Raw genomic sequence first — 26,923 nt, 5'->3', positions numbered from 1 at the left:
TGGCACAATGTTTGAAAAAGATCAGAGAGTTATTTCCTCTCACCTGGGTTTCAGTATTCTAATGAGAGCATTGGGGGGGGGGGGGGGCCGGAATGTTAATATAAAAGTAGCTCCAGACGTGGATTGTTTAGGCATACCCCATGCTCATTTCCATTTTGCCCTTTGTAAAGCAATGTGCTAGTTGGCCTTCCCTGGTCAAGGTTGATTCCTGTTTGCCGGGAGAGATTTCCCCATTGCTTCTCTGCACAGGAGCAGCCGCCCAAGCTGGGGAAGAGAGAGTGTGCAGAGGACACATCAGGCTGAGAGCTGGGCTCACCACCGCTGCAGGGGCATTTGGGGTGAGCTGCTGGGTCTCAGAGAGATTCTGTTTCCTTTGCTATAAAATGGGGATCATCTTCACCTGCCAGGAAACCTAGCAGATAGCAAACGTTCAACAATAACTGAACGTTGAATAATTATGTGAATTAAAAAGAGATCACCTGAGCATATGCTTTAGCATGTTGCCTCAAGGATGCAAAAATTTTTGCAATGATACTCACTAGCCCAAGAGTAGAATCAGAAAGCAAGGCAGTTTTAAAAAAGAGAAATAAAAGGCAAATTTTATTTTATATAAATGTGTGTGTGTGTGTGTGTGTGTGTGTGTGTATAGTGTCTTTGTCAGTTCAGGCTGCTATATAAGATTTCCATAGACCAGGAGGCTTATAAATAGCAGAAATTTATTTCTTACGGTTGTGGAGGCTGGAAGGTTGAGATCAGTGTGTCAGCATGGTTGTGTTCTGGCAAAGGCCCTTGCCTTGTTGTGGTTCCAGTGTCCATCCCTAAGGTTCAATTGCAAACGAAGGCATGGTCTATTGGTTGGTGCTACTGGGAGGGAGTAGAACCTTTGGAAAGTGAGGTGCAGAGGGAGGTCCTTTGGTCATTGAGGATGTTCCCTCACAAGGTAATTCTTTCAAGACCCATTGGTTGAGGTCTGAGTTTGGCCCCACCCAGCCCTCTCGACTCCTTAGTTGAAATGTGGCCACTTGCCGCACCACGTGCCCTTGCCACTGCCACCCACTGTCTGCCATTCACCAGGAGGTCCTCAGTAAAACCATTGCTACAGCCATGTCCCAAACATCCAAAACTGTGAGCTAAATAAACCTTATATCTTTTTAAAGTTAGCTGCCTGGCTATTTTATGATAGTAATACAAAGCTGGTTTATACAGCTCTCTTCCAGGCTTCAGACTTTAGATTTCTTCCTGTATCCTCACATGGTGGAGAAGAGATCAAGAGAGTAGGAGCAAGTCTGCTCTGGTTTCTCTTCCTCTTGTTATCAAGTCACTACTCCCATCGTGAGAGCCCCACCCTTATGACCTCACCTCACCCTCATTACTTACCAGAGGCCCCCACCTCCAAATACCCTCAACATGCAAGCCTGAAATTAAGTTTCCAACACATGGGCCTCTGGGGATGTAAGGGTAAAAGAAATTGAAGTTAAAGTGTAAAAGACCGGGCTTTGTAAAGTTTCTAAGCTGCAAGGCCTGAGTTAAAATGTAAAGGACCAGGCTTTGTAAACCTGCTTCTAAACTGCAAAGCATGGGTTAAATTCCTGGGGCAGTTAAGACAATGCCCTACTGGCCATTTAGTTGATTTATAGCCCAAGATCCTGTGCAGCTTGTCACGTAGGCATTCAGGGCCCGAACCAATCAGTTTGAATGTAACCCCCTCCTTAGGAATGACCTATCACTCCAGGCTGACCTGTTCCCGCCAATGTATGTACTAATCAAGTTTAAGAATTGTTGTTTGACTTTCCCGCGGTGTATGGTGATTTGTTAAAGGAGACTGTGATGTATGTAAAGTCCCCGCCCTCCCCCAAAAAAGTGTACTTAAGCAGTGCTCAGCCCCTGCTCGGGGCTCTGGGCTGCTTTCCCTTCCTGAGTGAGCCTGGAGCCTCAGCGCGCTGAATCGGATCCTCAATAAATCCCCTTCTGCCAATTGCATGAGTGGTCACTTGGTGGTCTCTTTCTCCGACGCTTCGCCGGACCCTTACAGGGGGACATGTTCAAACTATAGCAAACTGCACCCCACTTCCTGTGGATGAACCACCCTATATCATTCTTGTACTGATGTGGCAGATGCCACAGGACATCACTTATTTCATTTTGCATTCTGGACTGACATCCAGTCGTCCAAACCCAGCTCGTCACCCTGAAGAGGGATTCTGTATCCCCCACGCCCCCACATCTTGGTGAGTCAGCCTTGCCTGTCACCACAGGAAGAATCAGTTTGGGTGGACAACACTTCTCACTGGTTGGCTGGCACACACTGTCCCACATAAATAAAAGGGCACGTCATCTTCTTCCTTCATGGAGCTCAGATGTGAGTTATGTTGAAAGTGCTGTTCCCAGCAGTCTGGAAGTATTCCGATTTTTGAATTCGACACAGCAGAAATGGTTTGAAAGGTCGGAATATAAATAGGTTCTATTATTTCTCAAGCAACATGAAACACTCCCTGCAAGTCACTGTATTTTCTTCTTTCTCTTCTACCTCTTCTATTTCATGCTTGAAAATTTTTCACAAGCCAAGATATGCTAAGTCATTTGTGTGTAGTATCTAATTTAATCTTCAGTCCAGTTCTACGAAATTTTGGTCTTTCCAATTTAAAAATCAAATACTTGGGGCTGGGGTGTATCTTAGTGTAGAACATGCACTATACTTATTAGTGTAGATCATGCACAGGGCCACGGATTCAATCGCCAGCACCCAAATATGCACGCACGCATGCGCGCACACACATAAACACACACACACAATAGTTATAACATTTTTAAAAATGAACATCAGATGTCCAAGTTTTAGTGAGTTCAATCATTTCCCAAGTTTGTGATGGGGTGGAAATTTAAGTCCAGGCCCTTCTCAGCTGTGGTCCCTGGTTGAGGAGAACCATGCCCTTGTCCTCTCAGAGGGGACCTCTTGGGCTCCCATAATCTGGATCTTTACCCTCCCTTTCCCTGGTACTTGCCACCAGGGCCATCAAATCCAACTTAGTCCACCTGGACAGCCGCATTTCAGTGATTCTTTAGACTGTTCCTATCGTTCCCTCCAACTCTCCACTGTTTGTCCACAGTCTCAACTCCTCCCTTGGTTCTGAAGTCTGTACCATCCAGCCTCAGCTACCCTCTCGTCTTTATTGACTAATTTCACATTTACTCCTCCCCAGAGCAGACTCATTTTCACAACTTTTCCCCCAGAATACTCCCTACACAGGCACACACACACAGGTATATGCATGTATACATACATATGCATGTAACCCCCCCCACATGCCTGCACACCCACACTCCGACATAAACACACACAAGCACTTTTACATACAATGCACTCCTAGTATGTACCCATAGCCACACACTCATCTTCAAATGCAAACACCACACACACACAAACATGCTGCACATACAAACATGCTACACACACACTCACATCCTTAACACACATATCTGTGTGAATATGTTCCTATACACATGATTCCCTACATACATACACCTCTGCATATGTACCTATGTACACACACAAAGCACATACTCCTCCACACTCACCCTAAATACATGCTCTACCTACACATACATAGCTGTGTAGAATCCCTACTGTACACACACACACACAGGCACAACTGGGTCATATCTGTTTGAAAATGGATGAAAGGTAGAAACACTAGGGCCAAATTTTATCGTTGAACAATTCCAGTGACTGACGGAGGGAAATTTTCTCTTTATGAAACTATTTTTTTTTTAATAATATGATTTGGCAATACATATATACTGAAAGCAGCAAAATCATATGAGGTAATGTGATCAAGAAGTTCTTGTGCAGAGGAGACGTTTTAGACTCTCTAAATAATTAGTGTAAATAACTGCTATTTATTTTTAAAAGAGGAAGAAATTGCCTCTGGGTGTTCATTTTGTTTTTCAGTTTTTTGTTTGTTTTTTTTTTTTTCTCCAAAGGATTACAGAATTGAATGCATGGATTTGTTTCTAGTTGGTCACAGTGAGAAAGTCTTATGGTCCCTTTTTATGCAAAGCTGCTTTTCTTTTTGGTATTATTATTATTATATTACTGTTGAGTGTTTTTTTGTTTTTTGTTTTTTGCCAGACATCACTTGGTTTGGTTTTGTTTGTGATGCTGGGGTTTGAATACAGGGCCTCAAGCTCACCGGGCAAGTGTCCTACCACTGAGCTACACTACAGCCCAGGATACTGCACTTTTCTGAGGGTGAAGAGCTGAATGAGAAGTTTTTAGTTGGTCAAGTGCCACCCAACCTTTGCAAGATAATGGCAAACACTCAGCGATTCTATCAAGAGACATTCTCACACTGTTGATCATCATTAACTTAGGAAGGGGGACCTGAGGAAACTCAAAATACTTGAGCCTCCTTGAACTTTCTGAGTGATCACCTACATGTCTAACGCTCCTTTCACCTCTGCCAGGCATGGTGGTGCATGCCTGTAATCCCAGCTACTGGGGAGGCTGAGGCAGGAGAATCCCAAGTTCAAGGCCAGCCTGGGCAACTTGGCAAGACCCTATCTCAAAATTAAAAATTAATATAAAGGACTGGGGATGTAGCTCAGTGAGTATGCCTAGTTTCAATCCCCAGTACCACAAAAACCCAGATAGATAAATAAATGAATTAATAACATGAAATGAAAACAAAGTTTCACCTCAAAACAAATTATATCAGAAACCTTTATATTAGGACAAATATAACTTGTTATCCTCAAATCAATGTGTTTAATATTTATGGGGAGAGAAGAACCCTGCACAATAAAACCATTTCCGATGTGTCAAATTTTATAGTGAGTCATGGGTCTGTCCTACCAGATAAATGTAACAGGACATCCTGTAGACGCAGTGCAGTTCCAATGCTTTTATTTTTTTTTTCCCTTTTCTGGCTCTGTAAAAAATACAGAGGCAGCTACACATTAATCTAATACTAGAACACATTATAACTTTAGTTGAAATTGCACTCAAAAGGAATATTAAAGACACTTTTGAAAGATTACTCTTTCTGATAACATCCCTGACTTGATGGATTGATTATTCTGGAGATTGAACCGAGGGCTTTTTGCATGCTAGGTCGGTGCTCTACCACTGCACTACATCCCTTTTCACTTGTTAAATTTTGAGATAGGGTCTCACTAAGTAGCTGAGGCTGGCCTTGAACTTATGATCTTCCTGTCTCAGCCTCTCAAGTAGCTGGAATTAGAGATGTGTGCCACTGCACCTAGCTTTGATAGTTATTCTTTCCTGCTATTTACTGACTGTGTGACCTCGGGTATTCATTCCTTATCCCCTGTGAGCCTTACTTCCTTATCTGCAATCTAGAGATTGATTAGGCAGATTGCAAGTCATTTTTATGAAAAGCAAATACAAAAATATAAAGCAAATATTCTGCCCGATGTGTAATGAAAATGAAGCAAGAGGCAGGTGGTAGGAAGACCACAAACTTTTGAGTCAAAAAGCCTGTGTTCCAGGGATGAGGACGTAGATCAGTGGTAGAGCGCATCCTTATATGTGTCTGTAGTCCCAGCTACTTGGGAGACTGAAGCAGGAGACTTTGCTGGATCCCTGGAGTTCAGGGGCAGCTCTGGGCAACATAGTCTGTGTTCCATCCTGGAACCCCTGACAAGTTTAACAACATCCAACCAGGATTATTCATTCCTTTGTGCTTTAATTTCCTTACAGTGAGATATATAACAAATATGACCATGTGAGTTTTAAGATCGCTTGGGAAACCTAGCAAGACTGTATCTCAAAAAAATAAATAAAAAGAACAGGGGCATCGCTCAATATAGTAGAGCACTTACCTAGCATGTGTGAGGCCCTGGGTTCAATCCCCAGTACTGAAGATTTTAAAAAAATGCACATGAAGCTTCCAATCTGGATTGTTGTGCCTTTTCTGGTTCTTGTTCTTTCTATTTTTAGTTCACAGTATATGGGATTGAACTCAGGATGCTCTAGCATTATACTTATACATTATGTATAACCATAATGTATTAATAAAAGCATTAAAAATAAAATTAAATAAAAGAACTAGGGGGAAGAAAGGTCCAAAGCATAACATACATCCTAAGGCAGGCTGTACATAGACACAGTTATGGACTTATGCATATAAATACAAATATAAAATTATTATTTCTTCAACTTTTTTGTTTTATAAATTATGCTAAAATTTTAGTTTTCCTCCTTGATCTGTTATTTTTTAATTCCTTATTCTCCTAGTTTCTTGGGAGTAAGCACAAGGAAGAATCTTGCTATGGCTTCAAAATAGCAATTCCATTCCTAAGTCTAAACCCAAAGTGACTGAAAACAGGTATTCCAACAAATACTTGTACACAAATGTTCATAGCAGCATTATTCACAACTGCCCAAAGGTAAAAACAACCCAACCCAGATATTGATCAACAATTAAGTATTTGAATAAACAAAATGTGCTCTTCAGTCATAAAAAGAAAGTATTCATACATGCTACAATATGGATCACCAGGCATGGTGACTCATGCCTGTAGTTCCAGCTACTCAGAAAGCTGAGACAGGATCACTTAAGCCCTGGAATCCCCTTAATCTGTCTTTACCCTGATATGTTTAAATTACAGTAATTAACATAGCCTATTTGGTTAGTTTTCAATCATTATCCGAGCCCATTTGTCTGGTAAATCTTTCTATTAGATTTGCAAACTGGGTTCTGCCAAAGGAACCAATAAGAATTAAAAAATATTCTCTTACAACTATATGTACTCTATCAGCAATGTACCCTCTTTAGCCAAGCTTGATGGTGCATGCCTGTAATCCCAGTGATTTAGGAGGCTGAGGCAGGAGAATCAGAAGTTTGAGGCCCAGCTTCAGCAATTTAGCAAGACCCTGTTTCAAAAAAAAAAAAAAAAAAAAAAAAAAAAAATATATATATATATATATATATATATATATATATATATATACACACACACACACACACACATACACACACACACACACATGTGCCCTCTTTGGCCAGGTATTTTCAGGTTTGGGTCTCAAAATGTTCTTACTTAAATGAACTTAGCACATTTAGTGTTGATTTTCCAGACCATCACAAGCTTTTGTCTTTCTGTTTAGCAGAGGCATCTAGTTGGACTGGTTTGTAAAAGCTGGTGGAGGTCAAATATCCTTCCTGGGGGATTTTCTTAGCACTTCTCTTGTTGCACTCGAACCTCGTGTGTTGCCTTTATTGAAATAAAAAGCTCTGAATTGCCCTAAGCAAAAATATTGTTAAAAGAAAACAGTCTGGTACCTACTGACAAGCTAGCCACAGAGCACTATGACAATGAGGAAGAGGAGGAGGATGAAGATAATTAGGACCTGAAGAGGACATATAGGACATGGACGAAATGAATGACTGAGTTACTTGGTAATGGAGAGGTCACTGAGCTTCTTGTCGAGGTGCACACGGACAGCAAGGGACAGGATGGGGACCAGTGAGTGATCTAGGTAGACAAGGCAGAATGGCCGCAGGGCAAATCCAGGCCAGCACAACCTATTCTATATCCCCGCTGCAGAACCAGCTGATGGACACAGCGCCTGAAAGTTCTCTCTTGGGCACCTTCTCACCAGGATCTGGTCTCCTTGACTCCTCCCAGGCCATCAGTGTGTCCTTGAATCCCCAGAGCCTGATCCCACCCCACTTACCTGGCCAGTGCCTCATCCCTTGGTTGCCAGGTCTGGCTTCTTTCTATTCCTCTTTAATAAAGATACAGGACTGATTCTCTCCCTACAAAGAAAGAAGAAAGTTTTCATTCATTAAGCGCCAAGAGAGATTGTGTAGTAATCTCATTTTATTTCCAGTCTTTATTGTTTAATCAATACTTTGTTTTATTTCCAAATACTTTGTTTTATTTTTTAATCAATACTTTGTTCTATTTCCCTATAGTTACAATAAAGATACAGAGAGTATTAACTACCATACTATTGCAGTACGTTGAACGGTATAAATCTGAACCTGTAAAAAAAGGCAATGACCTTTCTTTCCTGGGCCGAATGAGCTGAGTTCCTGGGGCACATCATCCAAGCTCTCTGAATCTCAGGTCCTCATGCCTATGCTCCTCATGACGATGTCCCATTCCTTACTCAGAAAGAAGAACCCTGGCCTCACCCCCTATGCAGTAAAGGGCTCTATTCTAACCATGTCTCCATGACTCCTCTTTCTAGAAAGGAGTCTGTTGGATTCATACTCTCTTAAGAGAGGGCCCATGTACCCTTCCAGACCATGATCCAGGTACCATAAACCTCAAAGTCCTTGTTCATGTGTTCCCAAGCAAGTCAGGCATATTGTAGATGAGATTAACCTTTCATGCAGTAGATCTTATGTAAAAAAAAAATTAATTGCTTTCCATGGTATAGGTTGGTCATATCCAATCACTTGAGGCCTTCAGAGGAAAAGACTAAGCTTCTGTGAGGAAGAGGGAATTCCACCAGCAGACTACTCTTGGACTTGGTTTGCAATATCAACTTTTCCCTGGATCTTCAATATGCTGACCTATCCTGCAGATAACAAAATTGCCACCTTCCCTAATCCCATAAGTCAATCCCTTTAAATTAGTCCTTTTCTTTTTCTAGATAGAAAAATAGATATCAAGAGATTTCCTATTGATTCTTTTTCTCTGTTAGAACCTTGAATAATTAAAAATAATTCAAAAGGATCAACCACATTTTATTTGTCACTTGATTCATAGGGACTAGACAGGTGGTATTTGGACCTCCATTTTTACTGTCATAAATGGTTCTATAAGTATTAGTGCTGAGCTTGAATACTTTCATAATTCCCATTCTATGGAATGCAGAAGACCTATACATGTGTGCTCTGTGGGTAGCTATCATTATCACTGTATTATTGGAGGAGCTTCTTGTTACAGGATTATGAAACCTTGACATGAGACTCAGAGAAACACCCTTATGACAGAAGGAGGGGAGGAATGGAAAGACACCGTGGAAAGACCACAGGCTAGCTTAGCTAAACCTAGACTCTTAGTCAAACCTAGACTCTATCTCTCACTAGCTGTGAGCAGTCTGTGTGATCCAGGAAAACTTTCCTAAACCCCCTGTGACTCAGTTTTGCCAAACAGAAGACAGGGTTAATGGCATGTGTCTCAAAGATGTCTATGAGCATTATATATGTAATGTACACAAGTGTTTGCCCAGCTGGAGATTCAACCACCATTAACAGTATTTTTCCCCCCCACAGGCAAAGTGTTACCTCTCTGAGCACCCACACAGCAGTAGTATTCTCTCGTTTCACACTCATCTGTCATTCAGCAAACTCACTCAGTACCTTCTGCTTACATGCACTGCCCTTAATACTTAGGATTCCAAAACAACAAAAGAAGAGTTCTGAATCCCCTCCCAGGTTCACTGCCCAATGTAGAAGCTCTGTGTAGAGAAAAAAAAATAATGAAAATAAAGGTATAAAATGATGAGTGTCAACATGTGGTAAAGGCACTTTTCCACAGGACTTCAAGGAAGCAATGCAAGGTAGCGGGGAAAAGATTTATTTGATAATGTGACATTTATACTGGTCCTTCGGTCCTATAAAGATAAGAAAGACTTGGCCACATGAAGATAGAGGGCAAGGGCAGCCTGTAAGTAGAAAGAAAGATGCAAGGGTATCTGCTAGGGCCTAAGCCACATGAAAATGTCCTCCATAGCTTGAGTACTCAGAATATTAGTTGACCTCTTTTTCTTATCTCTTCCCCCACGTCATGTCACCAGCACATTATGCATGGATTAGGGAGACTGGGTCATTTGACTATCTTCATAGGACTTGTACCAGCTAGATGTGACTCACCTTATAGATGAACAGAGTCAAATGAAATATAATTTATCCAGAAAGAATTTATTTTGACATCCATGGGCCATGTAAATGAGTCATTTAGTTTCCAAATCCTATTAGTTCAGACAAAATTCTCCTCATTGAATAGTAGGGCAAATAAATACAGCTTTAAATTCTAACTTCATAAAAATGTTTTTCTTCTTGTAACACTGAACCATCTGACTACAATCATATCTGAAGAATCCCTAAGAGCCAAATACCGTATGTCATAGCAGGGTGTATTTTTAGGATAGTGGTATTCTCAGAGCTCAACAATAACTGATCAAAACAGACAGGACTTCCGAGGAACAGACACACATAAACTATTTACATCAACCAAAAGACACACCCAGAGGAAAAGAAAACCAGATGCCCACCCTGGGATGAACTCTGTCGTTTATCAGGTGATTGATATTTTACTGAGTGAGTTAGAGGAACGCTCAAAATTTCTGAAATATTCTTCTGGAAGTAAGGTATGGAATGAAAAATGGCTATAATGAAGACATAGAGGTCTCCCTAGCATTTTAGCTAGGCACATGACATCATTAGCTTTTTGGTCTGACATCTTCTGGGAAGATAAGACACTAGATCCATGTTAAAGCACACCACCACCTCTTCACACATAATTAGAATCTACAGATTTTTGCTATGAGATCATTCTCATTCCACACCAATGGTGGCCATGTACAAGAAGTCATAACCAAGGTTCATTATCAGGCTGGTTGAGCAGTTGAACTGCTGATGCCTCCTACCAGGACACAAAGGAGAAGTAGCATTTGAGGCCACTGAGAAACTGGTCACTAATCAAACACATGCATACATAAAAAAGGATGAAGTTCTGACCAATGCCAATAAAGGATGTTACCAGAATAAAAAATCATTATCAGCATTACATAAACATCCTCATCAGGCTATACCTTCACCTGATGGCTGCCATGAAGTTGCTTTTGTAGAATTGAATACAGCACCCCTGTTGCTGCTGGCACAAGAGAGGTGCTGAGCAAATGGAAACAAGGGCTGACTGAGAGGGTTGGTGGGTGAATGATGAATGAGGGGCAATGGCATTAGCCAGAACCCAATGGTCTCTCATGGTTTGTGATGAAAGGTTACAATGGGTGAGTTGCATTCACACAGGGTACCAAAGCTTAGGGAAGGAGGCGGGGCTTGTTTTCATACTGGAAAGGGGACTTAGACACCATGTGTATCACTTCACGCTCACAGTTTAATTTAACTGTCCATACCAGTGGCCAAGGCAGTAGCACATCAGTGAGCACAGTGTCAGTGACCTGTGACAATCCTGTCGACTGCTGGGATGTCCGCAGAGACATTGCTGCAAGACAACAGTTTATGAACATCAAGCATTTCTGAAGTTGAACCATCTCAGTAGGTGGCTCTGAGAGGGCTCTATTCACATGAAGGGCTGTGTTTTCCCCTGCGGGTCCCCAGGGCATCTCTCAGCACACCCATTACCTTGGCAAACCTGTTGGGACAAACACACACTTAGCGTCTTCACCAAGATCCACAACATCACTTTGCTAGCCAGAGCTCTGTGACACTACGTTCAATTCAAATTCCCCAATCCTATTTGATCCTGGATACCTTTTCCACTTAATAAATAATACTCAGTCAATGTTTGAAAAATTTTGTTTGGTAGTAATGTATGCATAAATAATATTGTATAATAGTTATTAACACTTTTCTGTAGCCTAAAGATTTCTATGAATTTTCTTTCTTTTTTTAAAAAAATCAGTTCCCTAGTATCTATAATCATTTGTGCTAAAGTTCCTCATTTTCCCTGGTAACACAGGTTTAATTTTTTCAGTCCTTACTTTATTACTTTATAATGTATACATACATGATACCCTCTTTCTCCCCCTTTTTTTAAAATACATTCTACTCTCTCTCTCTTTCCCCCCTTTTTGCAGTATTAGGGGTTGAATCCAGGAAAGAGAGAGACAAATACAAACCCCAAAGGCATGCCTTCGGTGACCCACCTCCCTCAGGCACACCCTACCGGTCTACAGTTACCACCCAATTAATCCTTATCAGAGGATAAATGCACTAATTAGGTTAAGGCTCTCATAACCCAAACATTTTACCTCTAAGCTTTCTTGCATCGTCTCATACATGAGCTTTTGGGGGATGCCTCATATCTTCATAATACTTCCCTTGAATGACAAAAATCCAATTGCAGAAAGTTTTTTTTTATTCAAAAAATCATGCATATAGCATGTTATGGTTTGGATATGAGGTGGCCCCTAAGAACTCACGTGTGAGACAATGCAAGATGTTAAGAAGTAAAATCATTAGACTATGAGAACTTTCACCTAATTAATCATTAATCCGCTTGAATAGATTAACTCGGTGGTTAACTGTAGGCAGGTAGGGTGTGGCTAGAGGAAGCAGGTCACTGGGGGCACTTTGGGGGTTTATATTTTGTCCTTGGTGAGAGAAGCACTCTCTTTGCTTCTTGGCTGTCAGGGCCTGAGCTGCGTTCCTCTCTGACATGTTGTTCTGCCTCACCTGGGCTCTGAGCAATGGAGTTCATTCACCATGGAATGGACCTCTGAAACCATGAGCCCAAATGAACGTTTCTTCTCTAAGTTTTCTTGTCGGGTATATTGATTATAGTGACACAGAAATGACTGAAATATACCATTTGACCATCAGCACAGTCATCTTTGACTCAGGTAAGAATTATCCATGGATGCTAATATTAGTGGGCAAAGGTTTGATGAAAAACAGGAAACTTACAGTATCAGATTACCTCCCTACAAGATATTGGTTACTTATTTTTTTAAATATTATTTTAGTTGTAGGTGGACACAGTGCCTTTATTTTTATTTACTTATTTTTATGTGGTGCTGAGGATCAAACCCAGTGCCTTACCCGTGTTAGATGAGAACTCTACCACTGAGCCACAACTCCAGCCCCAAGATATTGATGACTTATTAAAGGAAAAACAGTGACTTCAGAGCAGAAAAATTGAGAAGACATGCCTTTAACCAAGTGATCAAAGTTAACCTCACAAATGATGGCAGAGATAGAGCCCCTGTGCCTCCTGATACACTGCATCCAAAATACAGCAACACAGCACACCAGAGTAATGCTAACCAAAAGGTATAACCTGACGCTGTCATGAGGAAGTATCACATAAGCCCAAACAGAGAATTCTACAAAATAACTAGTCTATGTTCTTTTGAAAATGCTAGCTGGGCATGGTAGTGCATACCTGTAATCCCAGTAGCTCAGAAGGCTGAGACAGGAGGATCACAAATTCAAAGCCAGCCTCAGCAACAGCGAGGCACTAAGCAACTCAGTGAGACCCTGTCTCTAAATAAAATACAAAATAGGGCTGGGAATGTGGTTCAGTGGTCGAGTGCCCCACAGTTCAAATGCTTATATCATATCATGTACCACAAAGACAGATCTGTTATAAATTAAAGACAAACTAAAGAAACATGAAAATCAAATGCAAAGTGTCAACTGCAATTTTCTTTTACTATAAAGCATATTATTAGGACAATTGCCAATATTTGAATAGGATTTATAATTTAATTGTCACATTCATGTTAGTTTATTGATAAATGTGTATCAATTTTTAAGAAATATACACTGAAGTATTAAGGAGGTAAAGAATCATTATGTCTGTAAATGTCATACAAGAGTCCACATAATTTATACATAGATGGAGAAAGAGAAAGAAACAGAATATGTGCTCATGAATACAAATTGATTAAATGTGAACAAATAGAGAATCTGAAGGATATACATGATTTTTGTGTTTTTTTGAGGGGGAAGTACTGGGGATTGAACTCAGGGGAACTCGACCTCTGAGCCACATCCACAGACCTTTTTTATATTTTGTTTAGAGACAGGGTCTTGCTGAGTTGCTTAGGCCCTTGCTAAGTTGCTGGTACAGGCTCATGATCCTTCTGTCTCAGCCTCCCAAGGTGTTGGGATTACAGGCATACGCCATTTTGCCTGGTTGTGCTATTTTTAAAATATTTTCCTGTAAGTTTGAAATTATGTCGACATCACAAGTTCAAACATGAGTTCCCAGACACCATAAAGTCCACCTAGAAAACAGATTTGGCACTTTCAGAATTCAAACTGGGTACAGAGCACATACTAGGATCTGAGTCAAGCTTGATTTGAGGAGCTGGACATCCTTGCTGAACAGTAAAAGGTGGAGGGAGGTGGAACTGGTCCCAGCCTCTCCTTTAAAAAGAAGCAGAAATGAAGTCACAGTGATGTTCCCTTTTACCTTCTGGACATTCCCTAGCAGACACCAGAAATCTCTAATCTGACTGTATGAGACAATTCTTAATGAGCAATCTACTATTTTGGTCTAATTACTACACAGCACAACTTGACATATCATTGAATGTCAGATTAACTTTGTTGTAAAATAAGTTTCAAACTGTAATTATGCTATTATTGTTACTACCATTAGTATTTGGCTCCATTTTAATAATTTATTGATCCGGTAGCTTGTTTATTCCTTTACAATGGCAAAGAATTGAGAAGGACTCAAGCTAGATTTTACCATGTTTGCTTTTGGGAATGCCATGCCGTTTTTCTGGTATTTCGGGCAGAGAAGTCGAACTTCATAGAAGTCATTGCAATGTAAGGATACAAGCTTTGATGTCAGAAAGAACAGGGTTCAAACCCAACCCATTCACTTTGGTGAGGTGAATTTGGGCAAGCCACTTGCCCCTTGTGAGGCTTTCCTATCTGAAAAGTGGAGGAAAATAGAGCATGGTTATGAGGATTGAGGTTTTAAAATAAAACTACCTGCCCAGTGTCTGGCTGGTGGTGGTTATGAGAGAAAGCCACTAAGATTATCTTCTTTCTAACAAAACTTGCACAAACCAGTGCTTCCAATTCCCTTTGTAAAACAAATAGGGGCTTGGGTTGTGGCTCAGCGGTAGAGCTTGCCTAGCACATGTGAGGCACTGGGTTCAATCCTCCAGGACCACATAAAAATAAATAAATAAAATAAAATAAAGGTGTTGTGTCCATCTACAGGTAAAAATGTATATATATATATATATATATATATATATATATATATACACACACACACATATATGTGTGTATATATATATATTTTTTAATGTGTATATATATATATTTTTTAATGTGTATATATATATATATATATATATATATATATATATATATATATATATATATATTTAAAACAAATAACAACAAAAGACTGCTTCCTTTCTTTCAGCAAAGTGAGCCATGTACTCTCTGGAATACTTCTTTCCAAAGTCATTCTTTTTTTTCCAATGCCAAATGTGACTGTATTGCAAACAGGCAATTTAATAACTATAAACTTAAAAAATAGGAGTGACAGAGTTGTTTCTATATAAAACCAAATTGAATATTTGGAAACAGCCATAGGAAAATGGTAAATGCAAATAATTCTGCTAAATTAGCAGAATGAAGCAGAGGTGAAACAATAGAGATCGTGTGAAGAGATGGCTTTACAGCCTCTTCCCCTACTTCAGCAAATCTGCAATTGGAAATCAGAGATAAGGTATCAGGATGTGCTCTAGGTAACCAAAATGACAGAGTGCCAAGTTCAGGATTCATGCTTAGAGGAAACACCTCATGCTTAGAGGAAACACCTCATTCTTACACGAATCATTGGCAGTAAATTAATGCACTTAAGGTTGAAGTTTAAGTAAAATGTTTGACACGCTTATATCATTTGTAGAATTTCCCCACTTTTAATATATTAGTCTCCAGTGTTTTAATATATTATATAATATTTAATATATTAGTCTCCAGTGTTTCAGATGAGGACTTTTTTTTATTTTATTAGGAATGTTGGTGACATATATATTGACATTCCCCTCCTTTTAATTTTTGGTAAATATACCCCATACTCTCCCAAGATGTTTGGTTGAGACTCTTTGCCAGTGGTTCCCAATCTTTTTATTTTATTTATTTTTTTGGTACTAGGGATTGAACCCAGGACCCAGTGGTGCTTAACCACTGAGTCACATCCCCATTAGCTTTTATTTTGAGACAGGGACTCACTAACTTGCTTAGGGTCTCACTAAGTTGCTGAGGCTGACTTTGAACTTGCAGTTTTCTTGCCTCAGCCTCCCACGCTGCTGGGATTACAGGTGTGTGCCACTGCACTTGACTATGGTTCTCACTCCTGGCTGCTCACATGTACCTATGGAGCCTGAGAATCTCTGATGGGTTCCCCTCCATTGACTTTGATTTCATTGGCCTCCATAAGGCCTGGACGTGGGCATATTCTAGCAGTTCAGCTGATTCTAACCTGCTGCCAGGGTTGAGCACCTCTGTTCTGTTTCCTATTTGGGCCACTTGGGGCTTGTGGATATGTTGGCAAGAGTCAGAGGAAGACTCTTTGGATCAATCTTGTCTTCCCCAAAGGGAAGCCAGAAAGCTTGAGCAAAAATTCTCAAGAGTCCCTGCACTGGCCTTAGGAGTCTGGACCCCTAGAGGGTGGCTCCCAGAAGAATGGCAGTGGCACCAGGGAGAGTTCACAATGTGGCAGTGGGATGGGCTGGACATCAGGTGATGTGAAAGGATACATTGAGAATGCCCTATTCTAACAGAAGCAAGCACCATGATCAGGCATGTGATGAGGATGAATGGTCATCACATACAAGAGAAGTTTCTTGAGGTCATTTCATTTTCCTGCCAATAGATGATGGGATATTCTCATAGTTGATTCTCATTATTTGTGTTCTATGTTATGTTCTATGAACTTACTGTGAGCACTGAATTAGTAAATCCCGAGCCATTGCTCCTAGAGAGAAATATGGAATTAGGTTCTTATGAATCTCTGGCTGCAACGTTTTCATTAACTTATTGATACCTAACATTGTTTTACGTATGTATCTGCTTAATAATATCTTATTTAACATACTGCATTAACTTAGAATTCGCAGCCAACAGTACTATGACTCATGCCTGAGTGAAGCTTATCTAACACACATATTTTCTCCATAAGGCACATCCCAGCCTCTTGTGCCTGGGAACACTAGATAGAAATTCAGTGCTACGATTGGAGACCATTTCCAACAGCAAAATCACCAATCTTAAAAGGCACAAAAAGGTGGAAAACATGGCAACACGTCAACTTCAAAAAAGATACTTGTTTACAGTATGAAAGTAGAAATTAAAAAGGCAGAGTATCATCTTGCTCATCTTAGCTGGGAGCATGGAGAATGGAAGACTCAACATTTTCACTATTCTGCAATATGCATGTCTACAAATGAGCAGGCTAGTGTTGATCTTGGGCTTATAAATAAAATATAGGAAGTAGGTGAATTCACAAATACAGTACCTACAAAATGAGGAAACACTGCTCATAGCCGTGCATTTCCACACTTCCTCCTCCATCCTGTCAGTCATATTCCTTTTTTTTTTTTTTCTTTAAAGTCCTGCCTGACCTGTCAAGGCAGCCTTTGTTGATCTGCATCCTGCCTCCAATCATTCCATTCGGGGCTCACTTTAGAGAATACTGTTTGGACAAATCAGCCAATCAATTAACCGTTCAGTGGATATTAATGGAGTAGTTTAAAGCCTTCTGCAGAACTTTGAGGATGCACAGTGGGAAATAAGTATGTATAAGAAGGAGTGTCTTCCCAAAGAAGAGCTACTATTTACTTGTTTTTGTTGTTCTTATTGTTGCTTTGGGGTACTGGGGATTGAATCCAGAGGGGCTCTACCACTGAGCTACATCCCTAGCCCTTTTTATTTTTATTTTGAATCAGGGTCTCCCTAAGTTGGCTTGGTTGGCCTGGAATTTGTGATTTTCCTGCCTCAGACTCCAAAGTAGCTCAGATTACAGGTGTGTGACACCATGCCTGGCTATTTACTAGTATTTGAGAAGAGAAGGCTACACATGAAAAAAAGGTGAACAATGCCAAAGTACTAAACTTTAAAAGGGTCTACTTTAAATGAATTGCCTGCTATAAGTAATATAAATGTCTAGAAAAAAAAGGCTACTAGTAAAAACTTTAAATAAAGCTTTCTTGAGAAATGGGACTTTCGTTGGACCGTAGGGAGAAAAGACAGATATATGGAAAATCCGTATTCAAGATATATGAATAGAGCTTGAGAAGTGTGAAGGGAAATGGTTGTTGCTTCAAAATAAGAATAAAACCTTAGGTAGGATGCTTGCATGTGAGGAGGTAAAGCAGGGGAGCTGGGTGCAAGCTCAGGTGTGGTTGGTGCTTTATTCCTTACTCTGAGACATTTTACCAAAAACACTGACAACATTCCAGATGGATATTTTCTTTTCTTTTATTTTTCTAATTTTTTATATTGTGGATGAAACCTAGAGGTGCTTTTATCACTAAGTTACATCTTCAGTCCTTTTTATTTTGAGTCAGTGTCTCTCTCACTAAATTGCCAAGGCTAGCCTGGAATTTGAGATCCTCCTGTCTCAGCCTCCAAAATCACTGGGTTTACAGGTTTACACTGCAGAACTGGGCTTCCAAGGTAGATTAACATACAGAAGATATTTTGTATCTGTTATTTTTTGCCACATGCCTTTAGCCAGCATCTCAAGGACTCATTGGTAGTGGTAGATAAGGCAAAGTATTTGAAAGATTATTCTAAAGAAAAGTACAAGATATGGACCCCAGGTAATGAACTGCTTCACAGGATCCTTGATAGATTTAACTCATAGGCTCATCACCTTCCCAACATAATCCACCCACTACTCTTTAGCAAAAAACTGACTACATACCAGTGACCATTATAAGTGTAGATATCCTGTTTTTTTTTTTTTCTTTTCATTTAAGGAAGTATAGTCAAGTGTGGCTTAGCAATGGGGACATGTCCCAAGAAGTACAGCATTACATGATTTTGTCTTTGTGTGAAAATCAGAGTGAACTTACTCAAACCTGGATGGTATAGGTCAACCACTAGACATGGCCTCTTGATGCAATCAAGAGATGTGGTAAGGGGCTGGGGCTGGGGCTCAGTGGTAGTGCACTTGCCTGGCATGTGTGAGGCACTGGGTTTGATTCTTAGCACCACATATAAATAAAATAAAGGTCTACCAACAACTAAAAAAATATTTAAAAAGAAGACATAAACATCAGATGGAGAAAGCTGGTGTTGGCTAACAGAGCACACTGTCAACTTTTCTTTTCCTAAATTTATGCTCTAAAATAATAATAATAATATAGTATATTCATAAACCACAACATAGTTATTTATTATCATTATCAGGTGTTTTATGCTGTACATAATTGCAGAGCAGGTTGGTCGATATCATCACAAACATCTGAGTATTGCCTTTTGCTACAATGTTGCAGGACTACAATGTCATTAAGGTATCAGAAATCTTGTCAGTTTCTTTATAATCTTATGGGACCACTTTCATGGTTGCCCAAAACATCAAAATATACAGCCTAAATGACTGCGGTAGGCAAATTTTTGTACTCCTTTACTAATAACAAATGATTTGCTATATGGGATTTGGTACAAGGTGGCTGCTTTGACCAGTTGGACTGTAGGTGGGGCCAACCTCTTAAGAACATTGTTAAGAAAAGAAAGCAACCCTTTAGAGCAGTGTCTGGCACTCATCTAGCCTTAAGGGTTTGCTCTTATTAGTACAAAGGCCAAGTTTCCTATGGTGTCCCAGTCACTTCCTTGTAAATTCTACAAAGTAGTACAATCCCAGGATCCCAGGAAACAGGAGCTGGCTTGGAACAAGTGGGCATCCACAGTGACTGAGCCTAATTGTACGTTTGGGATGTGTAAATGGCATTTATCCAGTTGAAACATGAGCTTGAATATGCAGTCCATTCTTTCTTTCAGCAAGCACTGGTTAGGCATGAGTTATGTGCCAAGCGCTGGGATACCTGTAGGCATGCAGAGTTAGCCTCAACTACAGCACCCTAGGTAATGTGAGCCCTCTACACAAGGCATTTCATGAGAGTTAAGCGTTCTTCTCTTCATTTTCTAGGGAGGGAACTGAGGCTCTCAGAAATTTTTAGTACTTGCCAGGCATTTAACTCAACAGCTATCCCCACTTCCCCCTCCACCGCCCCATCGAATGACCTGGATATGTCCGTGAACATTCTTAAGAAACTTACTCTGTATTGATTAAAAACCAAAAAAACAAAAACGCAATGAGACCCTTAGTAACAGTTCTGCTCTCTTTCTCTCCAGAGAACTCCAAACGTTGAGCGGGGTCAGAGCATGCCCCCCCTCTACTTACAGGAGCACCCCACTTCTAACACTTTGAGCAGTTAGATCCGAAAGGAAAGGAAAGGAGATGCGAGAGCTTTCGTTGCCCCTTTGGGTCCTTGGGAGACCTTCAGTCTATCCCTACTTCAGACTGTAGGATCCAAGGCTACCAGGTTGCACGGTGGGTCGCTAGGTTTCTTTGCTTTCAAAGCTCTGCGCGACGGCCACACCAAATACCAAACGGTCACTTCCCCGCCCTCCAGGCGCAGTATGCAAATCCGAGCACCAGGAAGTAGCTGGGACCTCTCGGTGGAGCCCAGCAACAGCCAGTTCCTCTCCCACCGTGCCGGCCCGCGCTGCCTCTCGCTCCCCTGCGGCGGAGCCTTTGGGCCCGACGCGCTGCAGCCTCCTGACCGCTGCAGGCGGGGCATCGGTCACTCCCGACCCCGAGCCTGCAACCCCTTGGCCAAGTGTCCCGCGTTCTCTGCCTGCAGCCCCTCACCAGGAGGGCTCCTCTGGGCTGTCCTGTCGCGCTCCCAGCTTTGAACTCAAGTCACCGTGGAGCTCCGCCGCCGCAGACCCGAAACTTTCACCGTGAGCGGGTGAGTCTCCGGCTTGAGCTCGGGGAGGGGGGCGGGCAGAGCAGGGGCCTGGAGGGACTGGGTGGGATAGCGCTGTACCACCGGTTGTAGCCCGGGTTGCGGGTTTAGCTCTGGACCCTGGGCTTCGGCAGGGGCCGCGGCAGCAAAGATCCGTGCGCCGCTTCCTGGCCTCCCCAGCGCCCGCCCCCGCTGGTGGAAGCACACAGATGCTTTAAACCTGTGGGTGACCTGCCCCATAGTGGGGACAGGACGTGGGCGCGGGCGACCGCGGGCGGCCGCAGGTGGCCGCAGGTGTCAGCAGCGCTCCCTCCCGCAGAGGTGCGGTGGAGGTGTGGGCACCGGGGCGGGTGAACCGCGCACTCCTCCAGTCTAGGGCGCCAGGGCCGGCTGCTGTCTCGGTTCCGTCCACTCGCAGTGCGCCGCGGGGAAGCTCCTGTCCACGCGAGTCAGCACGCAGCCGGGATCCCGGGGGAACTCCTTGGATTGAGCGATCGGGTCTCACCACTGGGGCCTGGGGCCCCAGAGGTGAGGAGTGGGGTTCAGAGCGGTCCCTCTTTCAGACCTGCGGAAAACTGCCCTCCTTAGCGGCCCCTGGGAGGATGGTGACGTCGAGCGGCTGTGGCGGAGACTGGTGCTCACTCTCCCACAGAGCCGGCTCCTCTCCCCCTGCAGCCTAGCAGTCCGACGCTCTGGCTGGAGGAAGCGAGAGTTATTTTAAGAATTCAGGGGTTGCCTTTCCTTCGCGTTGGGGGATGGGTGTAAGCTCCAGTCCCCACTTTCCTGTGATATCTTGACCGACTGCGCCGGCTTCTTGAAGCTGTGCATTTGTAATGTTTCTTCTAACAACAGCCCCATTGCCCTGTGGACTAATGGTTGTGACTTTTTAAAAAATTATTTATTTTATTTTTATATATCCGTGGTGTGTGTGTGTGTGGTGGGGAGGAGTTTTCATCAAACTTCTCCGCTATCTTAGAAACCCAAGTTGGAATATAGGACTTGCAATCTCCCAGCTGTGCATGAAGGTGGCCAATTATTGAAACTCCCTGTTTGATTTTTCTCCTCTTTTACAAGTGCCTACCTACCTCCACAGAAAACCCCTAGTAGGTACGTGGCATTCCCTAAATGGTATTGTTATTGTTATTTATTGCAACTAATTCTATTAATAAAAAAACGAGACTCCTTGGTTCTTCAGTTTGTCTATTTTAAACCTAAGACTATACGTCTGGTTTAGTTTCTAACCTTACTGGTAAGTTGCTTAATAAACACTAGAAGACTTTACTGTCTCAAAACAGGCCCAGAGCTGGGCATGGTGGTGCATGCCTGTAATCCCAGTGGCTCAGGAGGCTGAGGCAAGGAGGATCTCAAGTTCAAAGCCAGTCTCAACAATTTAGAGAGGCCCTAAGCAACTCAGTGAGACCCTGTATCTAAATAAAATATAAAAAGGGCTGAGGATATGACTCAGAGGTTAAGCACCCTTGGGATCAACTCCCAGTACCAAAAAAAAAAAAAAAAAAAAAAAAAAAGAAAGAAAGAAAGAGCAGTTTCAATAGTCCAATGCACCCTAAGAACTAGCCAGTAAAGATGTTTGACCCTTGTGTTTTCTGCCCCTAGGGGGCTGTAGGGATGTTCTCTCTGTGTAGTCAACACCTATAGCATTGCTTAAGGAATAGACTTTGACAATACATGAGCTTATGGAATTCTTCCAGGGTTAGGGTGAACCCTGATGGGAAATGGGCTGAGGCAGGGGATATCTAGTTGTTTCTCCATTCTCATTTGGAGGTAAGAAAGTAAGCATTTTGAGGCTTCAGAAATTTAATTGGATCCCAAGAGCCTTTGATGACTGAGCCTCTTTGGCTATAAATGGGGTGACCCTCTTGCTGAGTGAAGGGTAGAGGGCAGTGGATGTGAGGTAAGAGAAAACAGGAGCCAGGAAACCTGAGTTTGGTTTCTTTCACAGTTTACTGGAGCTGTGATTTGAGATAAACCAATTTGGCCATTGAATGAGCCAGTGTTTCCTTCATAGCAGCAATTAGTCATACTATGGTTCATCCACATGTTTATGGGCTGTATTCTCCACTAGAATGGAAGCTCCACAACAACACTTTTGTCTGTCTTGTCCAAAATGATAGCCTGGTGCCTGGCACATAGTAGGTATTCAGTAGAGGTTACTTGGAAGAAGGAAGGAAGTCCTGCCAAGAACATCCGGAGATGAAACAAAGCTAGTCCCTAAGGCATTTGAAGCCTTCTGGGAGCTTTCTGTCCAGGAATTTGAGGGACTTTGTTGAGCAACACTGGTGTTCTAAATAGAAATGTCTGTTCAGGACCGGTCTTCTCTGCTGTATCTGTGGAGTAGCAACATGCCCCCTGATAAGGTAGTTGGGCCAATCTCTTTATCTTAGGATCTTCTTTGTTGCAAAGGTATGCAGAGACTTTGTATATCCAGAGGCTTTCTTTTCTTTCTTTTTTTTAAAGCAGAAAAGTGGTCTGGCATCATGTTGTAAATCAATGTCTTTCAGTTCTACCTGTATTTGTATTCAGAAATAAATCACCAAAACACCTGAGATTCCAGCTGTTTCTCATGAATATGTAGAATTGGCACTTAGCAATATGAAACCATATGACCATTTATACAAACCTGTGCTAATTTTATAAATAAGAATATAGCATATGCATGCCCGTGGCATGGGACATGGTTGCTGCTGCTCACTGGCACTGAAGTCTCTGTGATGCATGGATTAATGCAAACAGTGAAGGGCCACCATGGTCAGTTGGACTCTGGTCAAGGACACACTGAGAGCAAACATGTCCTCAGATATTTCCTGGACAGGTCTTGACAGTGTTGGTGCTACACCTTATGCTTTTCCAAGGTGTTGAAGTTTTCTGAACCCTGACTTCATTTGAACCTTTTGGCAGAACAGATAGGGAAAAGGAGATTCAGGAGCTGGTTCAAGATCACAGGCTAAGTGGCACCATTGGGTGTAGTAAGTGTGTTCTGGCTGTTCCCTCTTGTCTACCTTTGGACCTGTAATAGGTACTTAAAAGCAAAGAAACAAACTTATTATTTAATATATATTGTAGAAATGGAGAAATAGGGAATCATGAAGTCATTGTCTTTTATCACTGGGGATTTACCAGAACCAAGTAGGTAACTGCTCAAGACATAGAAGGAGACCCCTATTAAGCTGAGCACTTAAGCTCTCCCTCTAGAAATGAGTTTCTGTGTCTTTCAGCACAGCCTCCTGTGTGGGGGTATGGGTAGGGCATCTCCAAAAACTGCTAAGGTGACACCTATGTGGCTACTCTCCAAGCAGCTCTAGTGACTGTCTTGGTGGCTGTTAAGATGTTTATTGGTTAATACAGAAATGCCCAAGGAACATTAGGCAAAAGTGCTATAAAGTGCTTCTCCAAGAACCCTACCAGCCTTTTTCTATGGTTGTTATAACAATCAGAGCATCATTCAAAGTAAAAATATAAGGTTAGAAGACAGGGCCTATAGAATGCATGGTATAACACACATCCCATTGTATGCTCATTTGCTATGTGCAAGACATCATTCTAAACCAATATTCTTATAATACATATTCATTGCCTTCCATCCTTTAAGTTTGTTCATGGAAGAGGAAGTCTTTTTTTTTTTTTAAATAGTCAGAGATACTTACAGTTGCTTAGTTTCCTGATACTTTAAATTGTGAAACTTTGAGTTCATTCTATCATCATTTCTAAAATTTATTTTGAGTAATTTCCCATTTGAGGGGAGACACACAAGGGTAAAAATTAGCATGGAAAGCTGCCAAGTGAGGGATGAGACATTGTGTAACACAGACTTTCTCTTATCTTTGCCTTAAATTAGCTGGAAGAATTCTCTTGAAATTTAGAATAGCAATAGGTTTGTCCAAGGTAACAAGTGTAGGGACCTGTAATAGCCCTTATTCTTTATTTTTGGACTTTTTCTTCATTTTTGTTCTACACTTCATTTTCCCTTCTTACTGAATAAGCCATCAACATTCATTATTTGCCACTAAGTGATTTCTGGAAAGTCATATTTATAATCAGGATATAGTTTTCATGGGGACAGATCTCTCTCAAAAATGTTGTTTGTTTTACTGTGTTTTATTAACACTTGATATATTTCCAATTCCCCCTTCTCTCTCTCTCTGTTCGTCAGCTCTTTTTCTCTCATCTAACAAAGCTTCTTTCAAACCAGGAATAGATAGGACATGAGTTTGACCAATTATGGGAAGAGATTATCAGTTAGTCTCATTATTATAACTTCATTACTCATAATTCTGAGATCGCTCAATGGTGTCTGACAAAATGACACTAATGGGGATAAAATATAGCAATTTCCTAATGGTCTAGATTCTGGTTTATGGAGTTGTAGAACACTGGGAAGAAGTCTTTGTGGGTGTGTAGCTCGGAGTCTTTTAGTTTGCTTCATTTCTTTTTGTACAGTTAGTACTTCAGACAAAGTCAAATGCTGCTCTGGCTTTGAGCAGTCTCACCTCTCTCTGAGCATCTACAGTCCCTCTTGTCATACTTTATTGACCCCAAATGGTACTGGTTGGAAACTCCTTGAAAATGTGTTCCAAGTTCCCTCCCTCAGATCCATAGTGGTGAAACTTTGGGTGGGGAGCTAGGTGCCTTTGGGCTTCTCTTGGGTGCTGGGGAGAGTACATAGGGAGTCTATGGGTCTGTGTTCATTCTGCCTCTGCTTGAAGCAACCAGGTCCAGTCTGCTTGGTGTTTGGACCTTGTGGGTGCCTCACTCTTCCTGTAAATGTTAACCCCCCCCACCCCAGGGAGGGGAATGGAGAAGCTTGTCTGTCAGGGGGCCCCTGGAGAAGGAGGACCACTTCTGCTTTCCACGGGAAAGCTGTGTCACTTGAGAACAGAACTGCAGCCTGAGGGAGGAGCTTGAGGGAGGAGGGGGCAAGGAAGTGATACTTCCTCCTGCTCTGAAGCCCTATGCCCAGTCATAGCCTGCAGCCCCACCTTGGCCACCAGAGTTGCTTTCCCCGTAGCATTCTTCACATCACCCCTTTTCTGTCCGTTTTTCGTTTGTTAGGCAGAAAGGAAGAAGGGGGGGATGGAGGGAGAAATGAAGAGAGGGGAGATAAATCCACAGTCACCAGTCTACATCTCTCCCAGGCAAAGGCCACTGTGGCCATACTTGATTTTTTTTTTATTTTTAATTTTTTAAATTTTTATTAGAGCTTTATGGTTATACATAGTAGTTGGATTCATCCCAACATGTGTGCATAGAAATCATTTTCAGTTCATGATTCTGCCCTTTCCCTCCCCCTTTTTCTTCTATTCTCCCCACCCACATGCTTGATTTTTTTTTAAAAAAACAGCAACAGAAAGATGTACATGTTGGAATTCCCCATCATGGAAATGATTGCAAAACTCTAAGTAGATATTTTGCAATCTTTTAATGTTCAGGCAATATCATACTTTCTTGATCCTAACCACAATAGTTGAGGGCTATTTTGAAAATTACTTGAGCTATAGCCCCTTATTAAATTCTTGGGAAGGAGCAATGGCTCTCAGAGTCTGGAGCAGTCCTATGAGCCAGGCTGGTGAGCTGCACCATTTTTCAGGGTATAAAATACAGAAGTGAGCACAGATATTGCACAAGCCCTGTCCAGGAAAGAGGTTTGTTAAAACAAATATGAATTAAGATACAGCCATACAGTGGAAGAACCTATAAATGTCCTCAGAGGTAGCATTCAATTATACTTTTTTTTTTTTTTTTTTTTTTTAGTTACTTGGCTTTGAACTCAGGGGCACTTTACCACTGAGAAATATATCCAGCCCTTTTAATTATTTTATTTTGAGACAGTATCTTACTAAGTTGCTAAGACTGGTCTTTAATTAGTGATCCTCCTGCCTCAGCCTCCTGGATTGCTGGAATTACAGGTGTACACTTCTGTGCCTGACTCATCATACTTATTAATATGAAAAAATTTTTTAAAAGCTGAACATTAACTGATAAGTAATACTCTGATGCCATTTCTAAAATAAAATATTCATATATAAGACACAACCTATAAGCTCTCTCTATAAAAAATTTATACTGAAGTTATGTTTTGTGTGTGGGGGTGGTGGTGGTGCTGGGATTGAACCTACGGCCTTGTGTATGTGAGGCAGATACTCTACCAACTGAGCTATATATCCCAGCCCCAATACTGAAGCTTTAATAGTGGTTATTTGGGGGTGAATGCTGATTCTTTTCCCATTCATC

The 26,923-nt window shown here is 41.5% G+C and overlaps 1 protein-coding gene across 2 annotated transcripts in view; it reads left to right on the top strand.

Annotated features, from left to right (window-relative positions):
• Positions 1–20,400: 20,400 nt before the first annotated feature.
• The window catches only part of Lyn (LYN proto-oncogene, Src family tyrosine kinase), a 121,319-nt gene continuing 114,796 nt past the window's right edge, over positions 20,401–26,923 (top strand). For both annotated transcript variants that reach the window (XM_027932791.2, XM_027932790.2), the window contains exon 1: positions 20,401–20,680. The gene's annotated coding sequence lies outside the window, so the exon portion shown is untranslated. The remainder of the gene's footprint in view (positions 20,681–26,923) is intronic.

Source organism: Marmota flaviventris, chromosome 15, assembly GCF_047511675.1.
Source record: "Marmota flaviventris isolate mMarFla1 chromosome 15, mMarFla1.hap1, whole genome shotgun sequence".
In the NCBI taxonomy this organism is placed as follows: domain Eukaryota; kingdom Metazoa; phylum Chordata; class Mammalia; order Rodentia; family Sciuridae; genus Marmota; species Marmota flaviventris.
Note: the sequence above shows the minus strand (reverse complement) of the source record. Positions and strands in the feature narration are given on the sequence as shown.